This window comes from Equus caballus, chromosome 18, assembly GCF_041296265.1.
Source record: "Equus caballus isolate H_3958 breed thoroughbred chromosome 18, TB-T2T, whole genome shotgun sequence".
Classification (NCBI taxonomy): domain Eukaryota; kingdom Metazoa; phylum Chordata; class Mammalia; order Perissodactyla; family Equidae; genus Equus; species Equus caballus.
In genome coordinates, this window is record NC_091701.1 from 75,846,055 (window position 1) to 75,871,535 (window position 25,481).

General features: G+C 44.2%; 1 protein-coding gene across 22 annotated transcripts in view; it reads left to right on the forward strand.

Annotated features, from left to right (window-relative positions):
• The first annotated feature begins 4,957 nt into the window (after nucleotides 1-4,957).
• SPATS2L (spermatogenesis associated serine rich 2 like) overlaps nucleotides 4,958-25,481 on the forward strand; it is a 166,387-nt gene continuing 145,863 nt past the window's right edge. For 2 of the 22 annotated variants that reach the window (XM_005601666.4, XM_070242118.1), the window contains exon 1: nucleotides 5,162-5,785. The gene's annotated coding sequence lies outside the window, so the exon portion shown is untranslated. Of the gene's footprint in view, nucleotides 5,990-6,056; nucleotides 6,258-25,481 lie in introns of those variants that run through there. The other 20 variants (XM_070242113.1, XM_070242124.1, XM_023622313.2 and 17 more) reach the window with 17 other exon arrangements.

Genomic DNA, 25,481 nt, shown 5'->3' on the forward strand with positions numbered 1-25,481 from the left:
TGGTTAACAAACATGCGAGAATATGGTCTATCGCACTAGTAATCAGATTTGTGACAAACTACCCTTGGTAAACAGAAAATGCTAGTCCCCGTCAGAGAAAAGGAATATGCGATCCTAAGTGAATGAAAGCCCTATTCACCCACCACACCCACGCACGCCATTTGTCCTCCTGTTGGCACAACTAAGGTTGAATGAACCTGGAATTACCTTCTTAGAATACACAGTGACATGTAACCTTTAAAAACAAAAAAAACAAAAAAACCTTCTATTAGGTATATATTCATTTCAGGCAACAGATTCTGAGAGGAGAAGGTTTTTAACCTAAGAAAATCTTAAGCAGTGAAAAGATAAGCTAATATTAATTCCTGTATAGCCTAAGCAAGTTCAGCCAAAGGACATTGTTTGGTTTTTTGTTTCCAACATGACTGCCCTCAGGCCGGCAAGGTTATCCTTTCTCTTCTCACCCCAAGTCTTCCTCTTTCCTGGAAAATTTCCAGGCAGAACCCCGGTTCCAAGTCATAGCAACTCAATCTGCTACCGCTGGAACTCCCAGGGAGTGACTCATTCCTTTGGATTTGCCTCAGCCAGTCTTTGCTCCTCTGCCCACCCAGCCCTCAGCCCTCGGTACTGGCCAGAGTCCACAATGGGTTTTTCTTCCAGTCTCTCTTGACTTCTGTCTTTTTCCTTTTTTTAAAAAAAGTTATAATTATAAAAATGACATACAAAGGGGAAAAAATAAACGTACCACGTTAAAAATGGAAGTCCCTCACCCCAAGGGTTGCCAGTGTCAACAGTGTGCGTATCTTTCAAGATACATAGATTTCCGCCCTTCTTCCCCCTTTGTACGGCACACACTGTACTCATTGTTCTGACTCGCTCTTATCACTCACAATATATCATGAACACTCTTTCATGTCAACACAGAGCTCCCTCATTTTTTAACAGTTATTTATTATTCCATAGTGTACATGTACCCAATTTATTTAACCATTCCTCTATTCATAAATGGCGAGGTGTGGTCTAAATTTTTTTTTGCTCTTACAAATAATTCTACAATAGACATACATGTAAATATATTTTTGCACACTTAGTATTTTTCTAAGATAGATTACTTCTAGTGGAAATGCATGGTCAAAGCATACATACACTTTTAATATTCATAGACACTGCAAATTGCTTTCCAGAAATGTTTATCAATCCATACTCCAGTCAGTTGAGTATGAAAGTTATTTTTTATACATGCTCACAAACAGTTGATATTAAAATACTTTTTTGGCCAGTCTGATAAGTAAAAAGTACTGTCTTGTTTTTATTTACACTTTGATCATTGATGAGGTTGAATATGTTTTCACATACTTATTAACACATATCCCTTCTTTTGAGAATTATCTCTTCATTTCCGGTGTCCATTTTCTTATTTTGCTCCTTCTCTTTTGTGTATTTATTTATAGAAGCTATTTGTTGGGGCCAGCCCTGTGGCTGAGTGGTTAAGTTCGAGCACTTGCTGTGGTGGCCCAGGCTTTCGCAGGTTCGAATCCTGGTCACGGACATGGCACTGCTCATCAGGCCATGCTGAGGTGGCATCCCATATGCCACAACTAGAAGGACCCACAACTAAGAATATACAACTATGTACCGGGGGGCTTTGGGGAGAAAAAGGAAAAAAATTTTAAAAATCTTAAAAAAAAAAGAAGCCATTTGTTATTTTGCATATTAATTCTTTCCTGTTGTGTACATATGTTGCATATATTTCCTCCAATTAGGTAATATTATTTATGGTACCCTTCACTGTATAGAAATGTTTTATTTTTTTTTCTGGAGTCAAATCTGTTTAATCTTTTCTGTTACAGTTTCTGGAGCTTTTGTCATGATATTTCTAACTAGTATTATAAAGATAATCAATATTGTAAAGGAGTGTCCTATGTTTTCTTTTAGTCTTTTACAGTTTTCTTTGTTTAAATTATTAATCCATCTGGAATTTTTTCTGGAATATGGGATAAGATAGTGCATTAGTTATGCTTAATTCAGCAAAGGTTTTTTTACCCAGATAACATTTCAATGCGGATGTTCATCAAGGTGACACCATAGAGTGACTCAGAGACTAAGGCTCGTTCCATCCTGTGTTTCTACCCTCCTCTAGGTAGAGTCAGCAAATTACTGCCCACAGGACACACCGACCCGCGGCCTGTTTGTTTTTGTAAATAACATGGAACACAACCATGTTCTTTTGTCCACATCGTGTCTATGGCTGCTTTCCTGTAAAATAGATGAATAGTTGGGATAGAGACCTTATGACTCACGAAGCCTAAAATATTTACTGTATGGCCCTTTACAGAAAAAGCTTGCTGACTACTGCTCTAGAGTCTCAAGAGTCTTTAGTTGCAACGTGGCAGATGGAGAAGAGAGATCATGCAGGAGATTCCCATGGGTGGGGACTGGAAGAGGAGTACAAAGCTTCCGTCTACATTCCACCGTCACATGGCCCCACCTAACTGCAGAGGAGGCTGGGAAAGGTGAACTCGTTGTGCGCCCAGGAGGAAGGAGAAGCAGGCCTGTGGGATTATCCGCCATTCTCTGCCACAGTGTGCCCTGCAATTATTTGTTTCATTCTTCCCCCCTATTTTTAATCAGAATAGCTAGATTTACTGCAGAAACAAACAACCTCTAAATCTCAGTGGCTTAGAACAACGAGGTTTATTCATCACTTCTACTACATATCCAGTAAGGGCCGGCAGGTGTGGTGTTGCTCACTGTCGCCATTCACTTTAGTCCAACGAAGCAGCCACAACAGGCACCCTGCTGGTTGCAGTACTAGAGAGAAAAGAGAATGTGGTGATGCTTACACCAGCTCTTCACTTCTCCCGAGAGCTGATACTCATCGCTTGCATCCCCCTTTCATTGGCTGAAGCAAGTCGCAGGGCTACACTGTACTTCAGTCGGGTGGGGAAGCACAATCCTACCACGTGCTTTGAAGGAAGCAGAGCTGGAATATTTGTGAACAGTCATAATGAATGCCACACTCACACACACAGAACACATTCATCTCCTCCCTAAGGGAGATCACCCAGATTCCACCCGGTCACTGCATCTAGTCAAAGTCAAGGATCTCTAGGTGAGTGACAGACTCTCCGGCAGGTCTGAAAAGTGGTCTGGAGCCTAGCACCTAAAATCACTCTCTGTCTCATCACTTGTTAAGATGCCAAAATTCGAATAGAGACAACTGACCCTGGCCTAAAACAGGCTTCTGGGATCTGAGCTACTTCCAGGAATGTGAACGGTGCTCTGAATGACCAGGCCTAGAGAATCAAGACAATGCAGCGGTGGAAAATAGGGACTACGGCACTGTGCTGAAGTCAGTCCTGCAAGGAAAGAGTCAGCCTCATGGAAGGATACGGCGTTGTGCCCCCCGCTTACAATCAGGCCCCCTGGACAAAGAGTGTGGATGACGATATGGAGGGAAGCGGCAAACACAGATTACGAGTACTTATATGGAAATATTAGAACATATACACTAACATACTTTGTTCATCCCTCAGAGAACGTTCACTCTTATGATTCTTGTTTGTTGCTTAAGAAAGGACCTTCACTTTTCCACTTAGCTGAGAACATGGTAAAATGAGATTCATGGGTGATAAACATAGAGAATCATTCAGAAGAACAGAGTCATACTAGCTGTAGACAGATGACCTCCTAATCAAAATTTCAAATAATATAATCTTTCAAAATAAATTCTCAATATCTGGCGCTTAACACCAATACATATTTTTTTAATATCCTATTTCTTTGGATTTTTATATCTCCATATAATTATGGGAATGTAATTCATATGTTTTAAAAATCATTTATGCTTAACTCATCAAAATACTTAGTTATTTGATGTGCAAGAAGTTTTTACATGCTTTTCAATAAGCATGTTAAACCCTCTCTCCCAGAAACACAAGTTTTCATTTCTTCCAGAGTAAATTAATTTGAACAGAAAAGGTTGGTTTGTTCTGAAACTGTCTGTAAAGCTTTTAAAAGCATGATTTCTTTTGCTAGATCCCTTAGCTTACTCTTCAAAGCTATAATTATTTTCTTTAGTTACTTTATAATCGTCTCTTCATGGACTAGGCCTCCAGTCCCAGTAGAGACTAGTTTTAGTCTAGTTTGTGGGATAGTGGCTACCATTACACTCCTATTCTACATTTTTTTTCCTCATCAGTTCAATGCTGTAACATTTTTGCTCTCAATACACATACCAGTTATTCTTATGGCTACTACCTGCTTACTGGGAAATAACCCTCGAATGTAAAAGGCCATGTATGGGCTTCTGAAAAACCCTTTCTGCCCTCTGGTCATAGTCAGTACTCAAAAGAATTTTTCTTTCGGACTTTACTAAACAAGTTGGATTTGGAGGCCTGGGAAGATTATAAAGTGGTAGAAGAAAGGAATGAAGACTGAGTTCAATATTATTTCCAGCGTCCTTACTAAAAAAACCAATAATTTCTAATTCATCTTAAAATTCTAATTATGAGGAGAAACCCCTCAAAACTTAAGCGAACTATTTTGCCAGAGGACCTAAAAAGTGCATCAAATTCCAAGTCAAACTGTTACATGTTACTTTTTCATCTAAATTTAATAAGTAATATGATGTTTATAGTTGATATTTACCCATACTAGGGCTTCTAGAAACAAGTTTTCCTGTGGCTGGCATAAGCGGCGCCAGATTTTGTAGAATTCAAACCCTCGCTCTACTAATTATCCTGTCCTGCCTCGGTTTCTTTATCTGCAAAAAAGGTCAAAAATGGTACCTAGTTTTAGGATTGTTTGAAGGATTAAATGAGTTAATACTCATAAAGCACTTAGAAATGTGTGTTAAATAAATTAGATGATCCATACACCCCTCCAGGGTAACAAGACCACCATCACAAGTCACGTAAGAAGATGAGTTCCTTTACTTTCTGCTCTTCTCTTCCTTATTACAGGCTGCGCTTTCTCAACAGGGGCACATTATGTTAGCAGATTTGAACTCTACCGGAAAGGTGCTTGTATTTTATTTCAAATTATGAATTCCTGAACATCGGATGATACACCGTTCTGCTGTACACTCAGCGGCCCCTTACAGTTCCGAGCGTGAGAGGCATAACTAACTCTGGTCTGCATATTTGTAAGGCGCTTTGACATCCAAGGAGCCGCGGAGAAACAGTTCCTGGCACTGAGAAAAAGGCAGGCTAAGTCACCCTTCTAAAAAGATAAACTGAATTGGAGAGCTGCCTGCACTTCACTCTACTGCCTCTGGAAGAGGCGTGTCATCGAAAGTGCTTCCATCATGAATAACGATTGAGAAACTGCCTTCACTCTCCCGACTACTGTACTCCCAGGCAGAAAGCTACGGGCTGGTGCCCGCCGCGTCTATCTGGAACTTGGCTACCACACGTTTTGAGCCGCCCATCCTCCAGGAGCTCGGCGTGAACAGGCAGCGAAACGGAGGGGCCAGGACACCCCGGGTTAGCCGCGTTTCTAAGGTCAGACCCAACTCCGCCCCGGTTCTTTTTCCGCTCCCCGTTCCTCAGGTCAGTCCGGAATCGGCCGTCTTTGTTTACATTGGGAGCTTGGCTCGGCCCCAGCCAGCATCCCCGCCTTCGAACAGCAGCAGCATCCTGCGTTCGTCGACAGCGCTGCGGGGAGCGAAGTTCATTCTCCCGGGCGCGGGAGGATGACTCTCCTGCGACACGTGCGGGCTGTGACAGTCTTCCCATAACAGGGGCAGTTCCAGAGAGGTGGACGTTTGGGGACGGGCGAGGAGGTTGGTGTGGGGCCGGCAAGCAAAGTGCGGAAGCTGCACGGGGATTCTTCTAGAAAGTGGGGTGGGAAAGCAGCTAGGGAGGGCGTGTGGAGGGAAGGGATCTGTGTCAGAACGTGCGTGTGAGCAGATACAAAACCCGAGAGAGGCGTGAGCGGCGCCGAGTGTGCGAGCGGGAGCGCGGGGCGCCGCTCGGCCGGGCGCCGGGTGAGTGACACGAGGGGCGGGCGGGGGCGGCGGCGAGGGGCGGGAGCGGCCTGCGCGGGGTGGCCGCCCGAGCGGTGTCGGCGAAGGAATCCAGCCCGGGCGAGCCGGCTGCGCCTCCGCCCGCCGCGAGCGCCGGCAGCGCGGGGCCCTGGCAGCGGCTCCGCTCGGCCCGCCCTCCCGCCGCAGGGGCCGCCGCCGCCGCCGCGCCTCCCCCGGCCCCCGCGCCCCGGCCCGGCCCGGGACAGCGCGGCCGGCGCTCGGCACGGAGGTAAGCGCGGACCCCGCCCGCGGGGCTGGGGCGGACGCGGCGGCCTGCGCGCCCTACGCGGGCTCGGCCGGGGCCCCGCGCTCCGCAGCCCCCGGGCCGCTGGGTGTGGCCCCGCTCGGCGCCGGCGCTGGTGGCGGCGCGGCCCGGACGCCGAGGGCGCCGTCCTTCCTCTCCCCGGGGCGGGCGGGAGGAGGCGGCGCCGGGCGGGCGCACATTTGCGCGTCCGGGGCCGGCGAGTGGCCGCCGCGCTCCGCCGGGGAGCCGCCCGCCCCGGATCTGAATCGGCCGCGGTGCCCGCCGGCCGTCCCCGCGCGAGCGCCCCCTGCCACTCGCAGGGCGGAGGAGACCCGCTGCCCGGCGCCCCGAGCCGCGGGGCCGCCGCCTCCGCCCGCGCCATCGCGCCCTCGGGGGCGGCCGGGGAGAGCGGCCCGGGGACTCGCCGAGATGGCGGGCGGGGGCCTGGAGGAGCCGGCGGGCGGCCGGCCGCGGGGCCCCGGAGTCCGCAGGGCGGCGCGGTCGGCCTCGGCGGAGCGCTGGAGCGCGGGACGGCGGTTGCGGCGCGGCGCGGGGACGGTGCCCGCTCGCGGCGCGCTCGGCTCCGAGTCCCCGCGTCTCCGCGCTCGGCCCCCGCGCGGCCGGCGCCCCCGGCTCCGTGGTTGGCCCGACTCCCCGCGGACGAGGAGGCGAGGGCTGAGGCTCCGCGGACGGGATGCGCCCGGAGCCTCCCGTCTTCGCAGGTGGAGGTTCCCCGGTCTCGGGGGCCTGGTGTGCGCGTTTGTGAACTTCACGAGCTTTCGGTTCCCAGCAGGCCCGGGGGAGCGGGTGTCACGGTTTCGGAGACCTGACGCTGGAAAGATTCTTCCCGTACAGCGTTATCCTTTGAGCGTTTTACAGAATCTGTAGCTGGAGAACTAGTGAAATACCTTGAACTTCAAGCACAGCCTTTTTTATTTTCATAAAATGTTATGTGTAATATTTTTCAGCTATTTAAAAAAATTTTTTGTATTAAAATCTTTTACCAGTTCTCTCACAAGTAAGAAAAAAAAAAACCTCTGAAATTTTAGATCCTGTGCAGAGACGGCGGCTCTATGCCAGTATTTGAAAGAGTGGGGTCCTGTGACCTTTGTGACATCGTTTTAGTTTGTCTTAAGGGAGAGATTTATTGCCGTTCTGATTTACTTTGTGTTCCAGAGATTAAGCAGATGTGCAGTATGGCAGGGAAAGAAGGGACAGGAAGTCAGAAATTGCTTCATTCTAGAAAAAAAAAAAATTCAAGTAACAAATCCAGTTGTTTTGAAAGGTACTCTGAAAATAAAGACTAAAGTTGCCTTCTGGATAAAGTATTTCATTGGCCTTATAAAATTGTATCACTTAAGCAGAAAGTGTGTTGTGTGGATGGGGACAATTTTATCAAGTGAGTGTAGCATTTAAAAATATCTGTGTGTTGGAACTCTAACTGGGGAAAAATCAACTTTGGGTATGATTTTCTCTTTGGCCAAGGCAAATACTGCTGCGGTCTCTAATTAGAGTTTGGATTATACTCCCGCTTTGTTAAAACCTATTTTATGGAGCAGCAGAACAAAAAGTATGTCAGATTCTTTTTCTTTGTAGCTTTGCACACACACACATACACACACACACAAACACAAACTAGGCTAGCCCCAAAGAATAATTTGCATAAGAATACAATCACTTGAATGCAGAGAATATTTAAAAGGATGGTAAACTCAACATTTGGAAAAGGAGTATGTTAACTGGCAATTTTCTTTCTTTCTTTAATCCCTGCCTCTGAAAATATGAGATGATTACCTAGGAATAAACTTGGTTTAATGTACTTATTTAGACAGGCAAAATGATGGGGACTCCTTTTGTATTCAGTTTGTTTTAGGGAGCCCCCTAATGAAAGTCATCAATCCATGGTTTCGGTGCTGCACTGGTTTTCAGGTGGTCGTTGTGGGGACAGGTGTCAGTCAGCTTGTGAAGCAGCCCTCCCACCTCTGCAACGATTAGGGAAGGAGAATACTTAGCCCACACCATTGCAGTCTTGAAGTGCTGCCCTTTGGAAGGATCTCATAGATCAATTTTGCCATGCACATGCGAATACTTTCCATGAGAAGTTAAGCTTTAGAAATATCTCATTTTGGGTTCTAAGTTTTATCCGTTTCTCAGTCTCTAATCATAGACCTTTGCTGTCATTAACAATGAATATTCATTTATGGCTTATGTGTGGAAGTTGCCTAGGTGGTCTGCGTTCTGTTACCTTTACATAGTTTTAATCAGCATTTCGTGAGGTGAGCCAGGCCGAGAACTTTTGGTTACAGTCTCATAGAATGGAAAAAGTGGAGGTTGCTCGTGGTAAGGTCTGAGCTGACACTCCATGTCTCACACGTGATGGGAGAAGAGTGGGTTTCGTACACAGTGCTTGCTCCTGCCCCCTGGTACTTCTTTCTCCTCAGCTTCTGCAGACCCTTTACTGTCATTTGACTGTCATAGTTGAATCATGTGGCTGTTAGAATTTTTCTACACAGAACAGTAGCTTTTACAGGCATGACACAGGACATGAGGGCAGATACGTAATATTGACAGATTTAAGTGATGGAGTCTGTTTATTGATCTCTGAATGATTGTGCATAATTCAGCTAATCGATTCATGCCACCACTGTTCTGTCTTAGAGTGTAATCGTACAATTAAAATATGATTTTCACGATAGAAGCAGTTAAAAACCTGGTACACATAATTATAGAAGAAAAACAAGCCTTTCTTTTCCTTCCCTCTTTTGAAGTAGTCTGCTGTGAAGGTGTTATTTCCTTGACACATCAGAATGGCTCATTTGGAGTTGTGATGTTTGCTATGTAAATAGGCCGTATGTTGAATTTCTACAGAAATTTCTTCCTTCAGTGTTGTGATAATGGGTAGGATCCCCAAAGTACCATAGCTAAGAAAAATAGTCTGTGAAGTGGTATTTCTCTCTGCTATTTATATCATTTCCGCTATTTTTGTTGAATAGCTAGTAGTATTATTTTTTAATAAAAATTTCTTAAATGTGATGGTGCTATCTATCTTTATATCCTACAAACCTTTATCTCTGGCACTGACACAATCTCCATTCCCATTTATGCACCTGTTTAATGGACTTTTCATGGTGGATGTCCTGCTGACATGCTAAAGGCTGTGTACCTGATAACAGACTTTTCATAGTCTCTGCTAACCCTGTCCCTTTCTCAATGAGAAGACTTTCCTTTTCTTGATACTTTTGGTGTTCTCTTCATCACCCAGGCGTGAGACCTAGGAACCCTCTGACTCTTCTCTCTCTCTCATTCCTTCAGTAAAAGTGAGCATCAAGTCCTGTTAACTCTTCCTTTGTATCAGTTTCTCCAAGCCGGCCCCACACATCCTCCTCATTCCTCACTCTCCCTGCGATGGCCCAGGCCCTCAGCGGTCACTGCTCCAGGATGATTAGAGTCGTCTGCATCCTGGTCTCTCTGTTATTGAGTATTCCCCATTCTGCGCACTTCCACCACATTCACCCCTAACTCTCTTCTCCAGGGGTTATCTCACGGGAAGGCTGCGTAGAGCTCAGGTTGATCTGATCCCAAAGCTATCACTCTGTCCGCTAGTTCACGTACTTTCCACGCCTCCCGCCCATTGCCTTTGGCATAAAGTCTAACCTCTCAACCTGGTTTTAATGTGCCTCTCGCTCTTGCCCCAATTTAACTTACCAACTTTAATTTCTGCTTCTTTCCAACATGAACCTTCTGTTCCTGCTGATTGGATCTCACTGTGCTTCTAAGATGACTTTGTACCCTTTTGTTCATACTCTGCCTTTTAGATGCCTTTTCCTTTCCCTCTGCCCTAACGACCATCTCCAAGTTCAAGTCACCTGCTGTGATCTTGTTTCTCTCATTGGTTTCTTCCTCTCCTACCCTTTAGTCTGCATCATTCCTTCAGACCACCAGGCACTCTGACACCAGCTTGTGCTTAATCCTTGCTTTCCCAGCTGGATTGCGAGCTCCTCCAGGGCACTGGTGTACCTTGTGTTCCATCTTTGAAACATCGATAGGCCCTTGGGCACGGCAGGCACTTGATAAGGATATCTGTAGAATTGATAAGCCAGAGGGTGAATTTTTTAAATGGTGGGCTTTGATAGTGCCTGTATGCTGCTCACCATTGTGTGCCCAGAGCCTAGCTTGCAGCCTGACATCTCGTCGTGACCTCTGTAACTGTTTGTTAACATAGAAATTAATGTTGACATTGGATAAAAGGGACAGGCGTTTGAAGGAGGCATCTGTCAAGGAATTTTTTCCCCTTTTGCTACAGTGGTTCTAATCAGCCTCTCCATTCATCAGCTGTGAGCATTCTGAGGCCTGGCACTTTCCAGAGCTGAAGTAATGCTGGAGGCTGACAGTTGTGAGTTGGAATTAAGGAGGCTGTCGTTATTTTCAGGTGGCGTGATGGGTCCCAGTAGTGAGCAAAAATAGAAGCGTTCAGGCTTTATGTCAGTATTTTACACATTAAACAATTAGGGTAGAGTTCTCAGTTATATGAAAGTGCAGCTAATTGGCCCTAAAATACCAGATTTTATTGCAAGGCTGCCCAACCTTTTCATTTAAAAGCTTCTTTGTGGGGCTGGCCCCATGGCCGGGTGGTTAAGTTCGCGCGCTCTGCTGCAGGCGGCCCAGTGTTTCGTTGGTTCGAATCCTGGGCGCGGACATGGCACCGCTCATCAAACCACGCTGAGGCAGCGTCCCACATGCCACAACTAGAAGGACCCACAACAAAGAATATACAACTATGTACCAGGGGGCTTTGGGGAGAAAAAGGAAAAAAAAAAAAGAAAAAAATCTTAAAAAAAAATTAAAAATTAAAAAAAAATAAAGTTTTAAAAAAAAAGCTTCTTAGTAAATAAAAACATAGTCATCTGGGGGTGAAAGGTGAGGTAGGCAAGAGTTGCCACGCCCATCAGATTGTACTTAGGACAGAATCCAATTCTTTAAACTTGGAATAAGACTCACTTTGTACAGGCTCTGTTTTTGCCAGGAAGGAATTTATAGTCTAGCAGGAGAAATAACACATGTATCCCTAAGACAAAGATCTAAGAGAGCTCAGAAGGGAAAATGACCTTCTGGTCGAGGGCAGTGGGGCCCTCCTAAAGAGACAGTTGTTTGAGCTGATTATTGAGAGGATTTGGGTAAGATTTCAATAGCTGTTATTGGGAATGCTGGGGTGGAAAGGGTGACGGGGTCAGGGGGAGTGCAGGGCAGGCGTTCCGGGATTTTTGACTCCTCTTGTACTCGGTTACACTGGCCCTGCTCCTGGGCTGAACCTCCGCTAGGGCTCTCCTGGGCATTGGTGGTCTGCAGTGTTCCATAATGAAACTTACAGGATATACACATTCCTGCAATAATTATTTTTGGTGCCAAGTGCTGAACTGATCATGACATAAAGCACAAAATAAATCTTGTAAGCAGTAAAACCATTGCATTCCTGGGTAGCATCCAGCTCGCTTAGAATGCTCAAAAAGGCCTCCTGCAGTATGGAAACACCACCAATGAAGGTTGAAACTTTCATAGTAGTGTTAATAGGGAGAGGTCAAGAAGCCAGCCATCTGTGGGACACTGCACCCAGCAGGACTCAATAAACGAGTGAACATGCTAGAGAACCCTAGTTCTGATTCTGTAGAACTACCCCCATGGACTATAAAACCAGGACTGATGGGTGTAAGTTTCAGAGAGACAGATTTGGGGTCAGTATAAGGAAAGTGGTCCTATTGTGGATTGTGCTGTTTCATGAGGTGGTGAGCCCCCCATGACTAAATGTATTCAAGCATAGGCTATTCCAGGCAATGTCTCATCTAAATACATCCATTATCTCCTTTCTTCCTCAAAACAATGCTGTGACATATATACTCTTATTGCCCTCATTTTACTGAAGAGCAATACCGAAACCTAAAAAGGTTGAGTAACGAGTGCTTGTAGAGCAGGTGTCAAATGTAGGCAGTTTGAGGGCAGCGGCTGGATGCGCACCTTCAGGAAGAAAGGATACCAACCTCAGATGCCCATTGGGGTTTTTAAGGGCCCTTCCTAACACTGCTATGGATTCTTTATTCTCCTTAGGGATCAAGATGCTAATTGTTGCAAAGCACTAATTCATTATCAGCAGTACTCAATTCCTAGAAATTCAGGACAAAGTGAATACAATTATCATCATTATCATGATAGTGATCACTTATTGATCATCTCGTTTAAACCTCAAGGTAGGGATTAAGTACCCTTTTAAGAAGTGGATAGTGGGAGCCGGCCCAGTGGCATAGTAGTTAAGTTTATGCACTTCGCTTTGGCAGCCCAGGGTTCGTGGGTTTGGATCCCTGGTGCAGACCTACACACTGCTTATCAAGCCACACTGTGGAGGCATCCCACATATAAAATAGAGGAAGATTGGTGCAGATGTTGGCTCAGGGACAATCTTCCCCACCAGAAAAAAATAAATAAAAGGAGAGTGGGTCAGGGAAGTTACAAAGTTACATAATTTGATGGATTCTGCAGAGTTGATAAGTGGCGGATGAATGTGTTTGCTGTCTGACCCCCTAAGCCCTGACTTTTCTTGTACCACCCTGTGATGTAATGCTCAGTGATACTGAAAATATTCACCTGTCAGTTCAGCCCCAATACCGGCCAATCAGAGAGGACACCGACCGGTCAGAGAGGCTACCGGCTGTAAGCAACCCCGTGGCTCTCGCGTGACGAGCTCACGTTGGGGAGGTTAGGTGAAGTCCAGAGGTGTGGGAGGGCTTGGGGATATAACGGGACTGCAGATCTGGAGCTCCAGAAAACCGTGACTTCTCTCTGGGTTCAGCATTTATCTGATTTTATATGTGGTACGTAGTACTATTAAAGAAAAAATGCCTTCATGCATAATTATATTTGATTTATATTTCTAAATAAGGAAAAATAGTTTTGCGATGGTGATGTATCTTCCTTATAAATGGCAGGATCTTCCTCCCCACTCCTTTTCCTCCCTTCACTCTCTTCCACTCTGAGGCTGATATTTCTGGAGGCCAGCCCCTCTTGCTTCCTTAGGGACCTTGCCCCATTATCTCTGTTTTCTTCAGGGTCTCAACCTACCTTTTCTTGAAGTGCGTAAGTGTGTGTGTCATCTTTTATAAAAATACAAGACGACACACCAGACAAATAGCATCCCCTTGGCCTCTTCCCTTTCAGTCTGCTTATGTTGCATCTCACTCCTGGTCCTGGAAGGCTGCTCCTTGAAGGACGAGTCCTCACACAGGGCCTGCACCTCCCACCTGCTTTCCTCTCCAACCCTCGACAGCCCTGGCCTCTCGTACCGGCCCTCTGTCCTTCAAACCGCCAGAGCCATTGTCCAGGATTCTCTTCTTCTGATTCTTGACCATGTGGGGCATTTGGTGTGACTGATCTCTCTCGGCTCCTTGAAGCTTGGCTGCCCTGTTTTCTGAGTGCTTCCCTTCTCCTGATTGTTTCCTGCCTCACGTGCTCAGTGTGAGACTTCTCTGTAGGTTCCTCTCCTCCTCCCAGACCTCAGCATCCTCTGTAGTTCACCCTTCAACCCTGGCCTCACTCTTCTCATTTGCCCTGGGGCGGCTCACCTTCTGTTTTCTTCTGCTACTGCCTATATGTCATTGATTCCTAAATCTGCAACTCCAACCTTGAACCCTTTCTTGACATATGTTCCTGATATCTTAGAAAACTCAAAACCCCGCTTCCACAGCCAGCCTATTCTCTGTCTCAGTTAATGAAACCTCCTTCACCAAGTTTAAAATCTGGGAGTTGTTCTAGATTCCTCTCCTTCCTCAGCCCTGCGTTCCACTGATCACCAGGCCCTGTAGAAGCTGTCTTCTCACACTCTTGAGTCGAGTCTGCCCCCTCCATCGCTGCCCCGGTTCAGGCCCAGCCTCCTCTTGAGGATGACTGCAGTAGCCACGTGGCTGGTCTGTCCGCCTTCTGCCTGGCCTGCCTCCAATCCGTTCCCCACACTGCTGCCTTTCTAAAAGGCGAATGTGATCGCGACTCTGCTGCTGAAAATCTCTCAGCAGAGTCACTGCTCCTCCAGCATAAAGTCTCAGCTCCCTAGCATGGCATAGAAGCTCCTTTGTGATCTGGGCTCTCCCTTTGAGTGTGATCGAAGTCTTCTCTAATGACCCTGGTCCCCATTGTCCACCCCTGCCCATAGCATCCCTACTAGGGAAATGAGTTGTTACAGGAAAGGGAATGAGAAAAGGGATGGGAACAGAGAAGAGGTTATCTGGTACTGTAGCCACTAGCTGCATGTGGCTACTGAGCACTTGAAATATGGCTAGTCCAAATTGGGATGTGCTAGAAGTGTAAAATACACACGGGTTCAGAGACATTATATGAAAAAAGAATGTAAAGTATCTCAACAAATTTTAATATCGAGTACATTGTGAAACAGTAATATTTTGGCAATAGTGGGTTAAATTAAAATACATTATTAAAATTAATTTCACATTTCTTTTTATTTATTTATTTTTTTAACGTGGCTACCTAGAAATTTTTAAATACCTGAGTGGCTCACGTTATAGTTCTATTGGACAGCTTGTTATAGAGCCTCTCATGCCCAGGAGAGGCATTCTATAGGAGCCAAGCCCGTGGGATTTTTGAATGATTAAGTCAGCCCTATAGGTAGAGAGAATCAGCAATTGCTCAGTTTCTTAAATCCAGAGGAATAAAGTGCTTTAGATGAGATTGAGAATCAGAGACAGATTGTGAAAGCTGCAGCCAGGAGTTGTACAAACAGTGTGCGCAGAGCTGAAGTCGTGATGAAAGCACGTCTGTCTCCCAGGCCCATACAGTCACTGCCAGGAGTGGGGAGCAGGGGTACTCGTGTGATGGAGGGAAGATTTGGGATAGACAGGAGGGGCCAGGGAAGACAAGTGGAGTCACCTCCCCGGGGGCCTTCCTACGTTCGAGGCACCAGGTGGCACACCGAGAGCCACTCCTAGGTCTCTGAGATCCCCTCCCACCACCCATCCTTCCCAGGGGGCTCTGTCACAGCTCCCCACTGCTTAGCTCTAGGGTCCTGAGCAAGTTCATGAATCAGTGGGTCTTGAGCCTCAAGAACATGTACTTCATGTGCATCAAACTAAATGACGTGCCAAACACCTGGTAAGTGCTCTGCAGAAGTTAGTTATGCCTTAGGAGGCTGAGGGCAGCAGCCTCGGATCACTTGGCCCACAAGGCTTTGAGGGAGGGCATATGGGGTCTCAGAAAGACCCAGAAGACAGTATGCTGTGAGTCTGACAGGCAGCGTGACTCAGGGTGGTCTTTCCTAGTCGTTTGCATGCTGTGTTCTGTTGAGCTATCGGCACTTGTTTTTATTTGCTTTACATATTAGGCATTTGTATAAGATTCTCTTAAGGGGAAAGTTTCCTGTGCTAAAAATAGAAGTTTGAAAGTCGTACATCTACAGAATCTGGCCTGAGCGGAGTGGTGACCACCCTGGTGTGGTTATTTCTCCCCCACCTTTGGGATGTGGGACCAGAGTCGGCCCGTCGCAGGGGGATCGGCTTCCTCACGTCTGTACCTTAGTGACTCCATCAGATTGACCACGTGTTTGCCTTGCTCGGGCAGTTTATCCAGGAAGCTGTAGCTCAGCCTCATTCTTGGGTAACTAGTTTTCACTTTGTACCCCGGATTCTACTTTGTCTCCCACATTCCCGAGTCCCTGCTTTGGGTTCTTGTGTAGGAACCCCAAGTTGCCTTGAGCAAGGGTCCCATCGTGTATCTCCAAGCCTTCTTGGGACAGTAGTCTTGTCTCTGAGCTGAAGCCCTAGGATGAGTCCCTGCTGTTCCCTTTCAGGCCTCTTCAATACTGACAGCTGCCAGTGATGGGCAGGAAACTCAGTTAGTTTAGTAGATATTTGTGGAATTGAATATCTTGCCTGGATACTGGCCATTCCCTGGTTCCAGACCACTGACACCAAGCACTGCTTGCTAGTTGGCTCCCCCACTGGTCTCTGGGTCCCATTTGTACCATTTGTACAACTTGGGAGGAGAAGGGGGAGGCAAGCATAGGCTGATTTTCCTAAGTGATGATCCCCATCTTTCTTTGCCTCCAGTGGGAAGGCTGGCCTTAAGTATGGATGAGAAGGCTGCTACCTTTGTGGTGTGATTTCTGAATGCATACTGCTCGAAAGGGCACTTCAAATATCAGCAGTTTCTCTTTCCTGCGCACTGATATGCGAAAGTCTATATTATAAAAACTCTGTTCCCTTTCCTAAGACCAGGATGGTTTAGAAGAAAAAGAGGACACGCTTTATTGCTTGAAAAACCTGGTTTTAACTCATGTAATTGGCTGGCTATATGAACTCGAGCAAATTATTTAATCCTCCTGAAACTCAGTTTTCTCATATATGAAGTGAAATTAATAATACCTGCTTTGTTATGATTTTCTTATGAGTAAATAAGACATAAAGTGCCCAGCACCAGGGCCTACACTGCACATGCCGTGGAAGGGGTAGCTTAGATTTACAGGCAGGTGCTGCTAGTGAGGAATCAGTTTATAGACCCTTCTCTGGGGCTGGTGCGATAAGAAACCTGGGTCACAGGGCCCAGATGTCACCCATCCCAGAATGAAAGAGGACCAGAAGGAAGTGGCCTTCCCCTTTTGCTTCCGGCCAGTCCTGCCTGATGGTTTGCATTCGTGAAAATATTCATCTGGGATTGTGAGCACAGCATGAAGCCGTGGAAAAAGGGCTTGTTTACATCCTCTGCCAGGACGAAATAAGAATAAACAAAGCAAGTTTTTGAATCTCTGAATAGTCAGGTGCACTGCCATCAAAATCAACTTATTTCTGTTCTTTGCTGATAAATCACAAATAAAGGAAGCCACTAAAATACCGTGAAAAGGGAGATTCACATACACATTAGACACCAGGGGCAGGTTTCACACTCATTTTGTTGGAGCCATTCTTCCCTTGACTGTGGGTGTTTGGGAAGTCCTTTTGTTGTAGCCTTTGTTGCTTGCAAGAAGCAGCAAGCACCGCTTTAGTGTACTGAGGAAAGAATGGTTTGATTGGAGGCAGTATTGTTCTCATTGTGGGCTGACTTTCATACATTACAGTCCTTGCTAATACATAACCGAGAAACCCCACTTATTGAAGTGCCGTACACAGCAGTGAGATGGTCTCGTCTGACACACTGCCACTTATGACTGACGAGGGTTTGTTACAGGAAACTATAATTTTTAAAGGGGCAAGTGGAGGATGTTATGCTGGCTACTCTGACTGCTGATGTCTTGATCTAGATGGCCTTTGACCTTTCTCATGTGTTTCCCCTGTGGAGCCCGAATGGTGGACTGGGCTGAGTGTGTGCATCAGACTTCCAGAGACTTCCTTGACTCTTGATGCAATTGATCATCCCACTGTCGTACCATAGCCTCAATATAGTGTCATATTAAATTTGTGAACACTCAAGGAGAAAATGTAAATCTGCTGCCTCAAAAATTAAAAATAAAAACATTAAAAATGTTATTTAGTGCTGGTTTGTGGCGTTGAATATATGAACTCATTTATTGTTTGGGTAGTCCCAGAGCAAGAACTGTTTCAGCTGCAATGGAGGATATCAGCAAAGGTTGCCATGACAGCATTAATTTGTAATTTCCAAACTTTGGTAGATTTTCACCTTCTGGACGCTTCTGGATTGCATTTAAATTTATAGTTATTTCTCATTTATTAAGATGAGGCGTATTTAGACATTGCTTACATAAATGCACTAGAAGTGTCTTCATGAAAGTTACTGATGTGAAATTGGAAGCATCAAATGTGGGTGTTGGAAAGGGATAGTGGATCCTATAGTCTGACATCTCCCCAAATGCAGGAGTCCCTTCCGCAGTATCCCGGTCAGCTGGCTGCCCTTTGACCCCTGCCAGGAATGAGGAGTTAACAGTTTTGCGATGCTGAGAAATTCTGCAGACACAGTCTCCAGTGCTCCTCGATCTTAAGCCTCTTTAGATTTGGACCTTGTCTCATTTGTGGTTGGACCAATACTTGTTATCAAGCACAGGTGGATAGAAACACTGACATCTGCGTCCCTGCAGCTTCGCCGTTGGTCTTGCCTTTGGAGTGCCACAGAGTAGCGGGCACCTCGCGTGTGTGGGAGCTCTTCAGATGTTTGACCATAGCCATTGTTTCTCCTACGCCAAGTCTGCTCTTTTCAGGGTGACGAGTCCCCGTTCTTTCACCTGAGATTTCCCATCCTATTTAACACTCCTCAGGGCACCAGCCACTCTGCCCGTGTCACTTTACAAGTGACATCTTGAACTCAACACCCTACTTCTGAGCTCTCTGAGCCGTGGAAACACGGGGCCGCTGATCACTCCCTTGTTCGGGCACCTGCTTGTGTTTATCTAGTCAAATATCGGGTGGACCTCCATCTTAAAAGTCTATATCCAAAGTCGAATAAAACTCCAAGTCCTTTTCTTCGCAACAGCTGCAAAGCCAGGCGTCTGTCCTCCTGGCCTTGGGCAGCTCCCTGTGGGCTTTCCCTTTACCCTCGTGACATTTTCTCTCTTCCTGTCTATTCACTTTTCCTCTCTATCCAGACGTTTTTGAATTCTAGTCTTTTAAAATTCAGCGTGTTTGTTGGTACTTCTTTCCCTTATTTATCAGTTACACATTTGAGAATGATGCTCTCTCTGTCGTTGAGAAAATGTCAACCAAGACAGGCCAAAGATAGAGCCCTGTGACTTTCTACAAGATGCTTCTTGACATCAATACATGAATTTTGTTAGTGGTCGTTTTGGCTAGTTTGATCATCTTTCGCTTGTGTTACTTTCTTGTCAGGAAAGGCTTAGTCAGACGGCGTCGTTGTTGACCCTCTCACTGCATAGAAGAACCTCTATTAGGAAGTAAAGAGAGATTAATTTGGACTAACTTTTAGGTTGTGTTAATTTTTCTCTTGAAAAACTTACTAAAATGCCTATCTAAATAACCTTATGTTTAATGTATTTTAAAAGAAAATAACAATTTTGTAAAATAAATTCCTACCTCAGCTATGATTTCAGCTCATGTGAACTTGTTTGGTTTGGAGGAATTGCTTGTTAGCACATCGTTCAGTTCTCTTTATGGAATCATGTCTCTGAAAACGCATTGGTGGGGTGACAGGAAATCACTCTTTAGGTGTCACTCCCACACATCATTATAGTCACACCTCCTGGCATAGGCAGTATCAAGCTGAGGCACGCCTAACAGTGTGCAGGTGTCCACGTAAATGGCTCCATGTCAGTATCACTGACATGACCGTGACAGAGAATGCTCTGATCGTGTCGTGTCACTAATGGGTGTGTTTCCTCTAAGTGGAAAATTCTGTATTATTTAAAAAGAGGTTTTTTCCCCCTCCCACACTCTTTGACTTTATATATATGTGTATATATATACATATTTTCTCTTCTCCCCAAAGCCCCCCAGTACATCGTTGTATATTCTAGTTGTGAGTGCCTCTGGTTGAGCTATGTGGGACGCCCCCTCAATGTGGCCTGATGAGCGGTGCCATGTCTGCACCCAGGATCTGAACTGGTGAGACCAAAGCGGAGCGCGTGGACTTAACCACTCAGCCACGGGGCTGGCCCCCGACTTTTTATATTAATATCAAATGTCTGTCAAATACCCAGTGGTGCTTTCTGTACTATATTTTGTTGTATTCATGTACAAAATAGTTTTTTTACATGCTGTTTACCGTGGACTCCATGGAAAGAAAAAATAATTTAAAAGGATAACATTGAGGGACCCAAATCTATAATGAGTTAAGGAGTAAACCTTCGCTTCATAAAAATACTGATATTTATGTAATATTTTATATTTTACAAAGTACAGATTTTCTTTTCAGAAAACAGTTTTTTCTGGTTGTAAAGATAATGCATACTTATTGAATTTAGAAAAGATACCAAATGGATAAAAAATAGTTAAAAGTCGGCTAAAGTTTCACCACCAGAGATTGTCATCATTAGCATCTGGTGCGTTTTCCTCACAAATATGCATGTACGTGTGTTTGTGAGTATGCATGCATACGTGTGTGTGTGTGTGTGTGTGTGCACGTGTGTGTTTATGTAACTAGCATTATGGTGGACCTGGGAAGTTCGTACTGAACGTTCAGTGTGACACAGCAGTCAGAAGTGCTTTGGAATCAGGCACTTTGCCATTCTAGTCCTGGCTGTGCTACTTATGTAGTGACTATAAATTGCTTAAACTATCAAAACTTCAGTTTCTACTGCTATAAAATGAGGATGATAATAATATGCATCTAGTAGGTTTATTGTAAGAATTAATAAGATCATGCATGTGGAGTACATAGTGTGGTGCCTGGCTTGTAGTAAATGCTCGGTAAATGTGAGCTATTATTATTTTACAGCGTTTCTTGTCCGCTTTCCTCACTTAAATTCTAGCATAGCAATCTCCCTAGTCATAAAATATTATTTGAAAAATATTTGGAGTGACTGCATACATTTCAATATCTGAATGTACCTTAATGTAATCATTTCCCCATGCTCAGACCATTTCCAGTGCTTTGTTGTCGTAAAGAGCACCCCAGTTAATATCCTTTACGTTGCTTTTTGTGCATAGACAACAGATTCAAAGTGAATTACTAATGGCATTTTATGGAGAGGTGGAAAAAAACTAACAGTTCCTTAGTGTCTACTAATGTGCCAGCTTATGTTCTAGGTTTTTCACATAAAAAACTCTTCCACAACCCCTTTGAGATAAATCTGTTAACCCCATTTTTCAGATGAAACAGCTCTGAGGGGAGATCAGCAGTTCACCCAAGGTCACAGAGTTGTTGGTAGTAGAGATGGTGTTCGAAGCCAGCTGTCTGATTTCAAAGCTTAAGCTTCTCTACTCCGGCATGCAGTTCCTGCCTATCTTTTTAAGGCTGGTGGGATGAATAGTTACCATTGTGCTTTTTAGAAAATGTCACTTGGTGCCACGTAAAAGATAGGACACTTGGCTGGAATTCTTGGCTTACTCCGGATAGTACCTCTTGTGTGCGTATGTTCTTATATGTTTTGGCATCAAGTCTCTTTAAAATAAGTTGTTAACTAAAGGAAATAAAACATTCATGTGATTATTTGATGAAAGCAGACCTCAGGGAAGAAAACATTTATTTAGTCAATCATACAAAAGTCATCTTTGTTTTAGTTGTATGGACTGTGCCAGAGTTCTTTATCTCCCTAGGAATCAGATTATTTTGTGTAAGTCACTATAGGAATTAAACACTAACAGCCAAAGTAATTGATGCTCTCAAAAGGCGTTGTAAGTTTCATTACTTGTATATTAGGGGTAGAAAGGTAAAATCGTTAGCCTTAGCGATAAGATGCTACAAGAGGAAAGAGCTGTAATAATTGCTGTAGGTTTGGGGGAGACATAAAGCATACTGGGATAAACCCCCAAAGAATTATTTGGTGAACTGACAGGTTGTCTTTAAAAAGTCAGCCATTTGGAACATTTATCTTGGCAGCTCTCAAATCTGACTTACAGCGTGTAGTGTGGCAGTCAATTTTGTAGGAAAAATGTATAATTAATGAGAAGATCAAGGTATAGGTATTGCCAGTCAGTACCTAACACGGTTTCTTAGAACAAAGGAACAATTGAAGTTGTCTATTAATAGGATAATCCTGGTTTGTCATTTTGTAGGTTTTTGGTTCTTAGTAAAAATGAAAGGGAAAAAAACCCTAGTAGTAATATTTCATATTCAAGAAGTTCTTTGTTGCAGAGTTTATAACCAACTATTGTCTAGTCAAGAAAGCTATCTTTGGTTTTTGAGTTCTTGAATTTCTGTAGCCCTTGAGCTTACACATTCTTGCCTTAGAAATGTCCCAGTTTTCCTTAAGTCAGTTTAGTTCTTGCGAGGGAGAAACAGGGTCACTCAGAGCCCAGTAACTAAGAAGGTTACTGATCTTGCAAGAACATGACTACAAACTTGGTGTATTGAGAGTATGTCCCCCCTGGTAATGTTGCAGGTGGGAAGGGCCCAGCAAGTTAAATTTGGGCTCTCCACACAACTAGTGAGTAGTTAGAGGTGTGAACTGAGAGTTGGACATGGCATCTGCAGATTGGACTCAAGACGTGGCACCATTTCTTAGTAGCTGTCCAACCCTGGGCAAGTTGCGGGCCGAGCGCTTCCCTGTCTCTGGGCCCCGGCTCCTCAGCTCAGCTCCCCCGTGGAGATAATGATCACTGTAGAGTCGAAGGTCACTTGGAGGATTAAATGTACTGAGCAACACACTTGGTTAACTCAAAAGTGCTTTTATGAGCTGTTTCTAAGTAATTAGTTATGGCTACAAGTTATCCCTCTCAAGGAAGAGCCATTTACCATTTAAAATATTTTCGAATGAATAATGTGAATATTTGTAAAATACGTGTAAAAATACACTGCTTCTGGGACTAACCTCACCACACCTTCCTAATTCGTTGCTTCTACTTTATCCAGTAATAATGGGACAGGCCCTTTCTCTGCTCTGGAAACCCTTGGTGCCTAGCTTGGAGTGTCTCAAAGCTTGGACACTCACTCCCATGGCATATTCCTCTGATGAGGATGATGAGGGAAGGAGGCCCTTGGCGTCAATAGGTGGTTCCTTTGAACACAATGAACACCTGTATAAAAGTAGGCATTTAGATATATTATGTTGTTCCAAAATAGAAGCAAAACTTGTGTATTTGATGTATTATTTTAGCTTATAATGAAAAAGCCTCAAAGAAAAAGACTATCAGGTAGAAAAACATATTCCAAGTTTACATTATAAACACTTGTAAGAAACTCTTTGATTATTAATGTAATCGTTTTGCTGGAGGGGAGAAGGAAAGGGAAGAAGAAGTTAGGAGTTTTGATGCTGACAGTTGTCTGATAGGAGCTTTTCGAAGTCTTTCTTGCTTCCCTCCAGCCCTGGCTGTGTCCGTAAGGGTGCAGAAAGTGCTTCTGAGTTTGGCGCCAAGAGAGTAAATCCCGCCCCTGGGGCTGCACTCACTCCCTTTCCCCAGGCTGCTGTGGGCTCACCTCCCAGCCTTTTATTGCCTCCCAGGCAGTCATGGTGGCTCTTTCTCTCAGTCCTTTAGAAGGACAGGATTTGTTCATTGACCACCCTAGCTTGGACTATACTGTAGGACCCTTAGGAAGATGTTTCAGGCAATTAATGATTAAAAAGTCTCTGTGGCGTTCCTCAAGTGGGATTTATACCAGAACGCAGGGATGGTTCAACATCCACAAATCAATCAATGTGATTCACCACATCCACAAAATGAGGAACAAAAACCACATGATCATCTCAATAGACACAGAGAAAGCATTTGACAAGATCCAACATCCATTTATGATTAAAACTCTCAATAAAATGGGTAGAGAAGGAAAGTACCTCAACATAAAAAGGCCATATATGACAAACCCACAGCTGACATCATACTCAATGGAGAAAAACTGGAAACCATCCCTCTGAGAACAGGAACAAGACAAGCGTGCCCACTCTCACCACTCCTATTCAACATAGTACTGGAGGTTTTGGCCAGACCACTTAGGCAAGAAAAAGAAATAAAAGGAATCCAAATAGGCAATGAAGAAGTGAAACTCTTGCTGTTTGTAGATGACATGATTTTTTTAATAGAAAACCCTAAACAATCCATCGGAAAGCTATTAGAAATAATGAGTAATTACAGCAAAGTTGCACGGTACAAAATCAACTTACAAAAATAAATTGCATTTCTATACTCTAATAACAAACTAACAGAAAGCGAACTTAAGAATACAATTCCATTTACAATAGCAACGAAAAGAGTAAAATATCTTGGATTAAATTTAACCAAGGAAGTGAAAGACCTATACAATGAAAACTATAAGATTTTACTGAAAGAAATTGATGATGACACAAAGAAATGGAAAGACATCCCAAGGACATGGATTGGAAGAATAAACATAGTTAAAATGTCCATAGTACCTAAAGCAATCTACAGATTTAATGCAATCCCAGTCAGAGTCCTAATGACATTCTTCACGGAAATAGAACAAAGAATCCTAAAATCCATATGGGGCAACGAAAGACCCCGAATTGCTAAAGCAATCCTGAGAAAAAAGAACAAAGCTGGAGACATCACAATCCCTGACTTCAAAACATACTACAAAGCTACAGTAATCAAAACAGCATGGTACTGGTACAACAGACACACAGATCAGTGGAACAGAACTGAAAACCCAGAAATAAAACCACGCATCCGTGGATAGCTGATCTTTGACAAAGGAGCTAAGAACATACAGTGGAGAAAGGAAAGTCTCTTCAGCAAATGGTGTTGGGAAAACTGGACAGCCACATGTAAAAAAATGAAAGTACACCATTCTCTTACACCATTCACAAAAGTAAACTCAAAATGGATCAAAGACTTGAAGGTAAGACCTGAAACCATAAAACTTGTGGAAGAAAATATAGGCAGTACATTCTTTGACATCAGTCTTAAAAGGATCTTTTTGAATACTGTGTCTTCTCAGACATGGGAAACAAAAGAAAAAATAAGCAAGTGGGATTTCATCAGACTAAAGAGCTTCTACAAAGTAAAAGAAACCAAGATTGAGACGAAAAGACAACCCTCCAACTTGGAAAAAAAAGTTGTAAATCATATATCTAACAAGGGTTAATCTCCATAATATATAAAGAATTTGCACAACTCAACAACAAAAAATCAAACAACCTGATCAAAAAATGGGCAGAGGATATGAACAGACATTTCTCCAAAGATGATATATAGATGGCCAATAGGCACATGAAAAAATGCTCAACATTACTGATCATCAGGGAAATGCAAATCAAAACTACACTAAGATATCACCTTACACCTGTTAGAATGGCTACAATAACCAAGACAAAAAATAACTAATGTTGGAGAGGATGTGGAGAAAAGGGAACCCTCATACAATGCTGGTGAGAATGCAAACTGGTTCAGCCACTATGAAAAACAGTACAGAGATTTCTTTAAAAACTACAAATAAAAATACTATATGACCCAGCCATCCCTCTACTGGGTATTTATCCAAAGAACTTGAAATCAGCAATTCAGAGACTTATGCTCCCCTATGTTTGTTGCAGCATTATTCACAATAGCCAAGACATGGAAGCAACCTAAGTGCTCATCGACAGATGATTAGATAAAGAAGATGTGGTATATGTATACAATGGAATACTACTCAGCAATAAAAAAA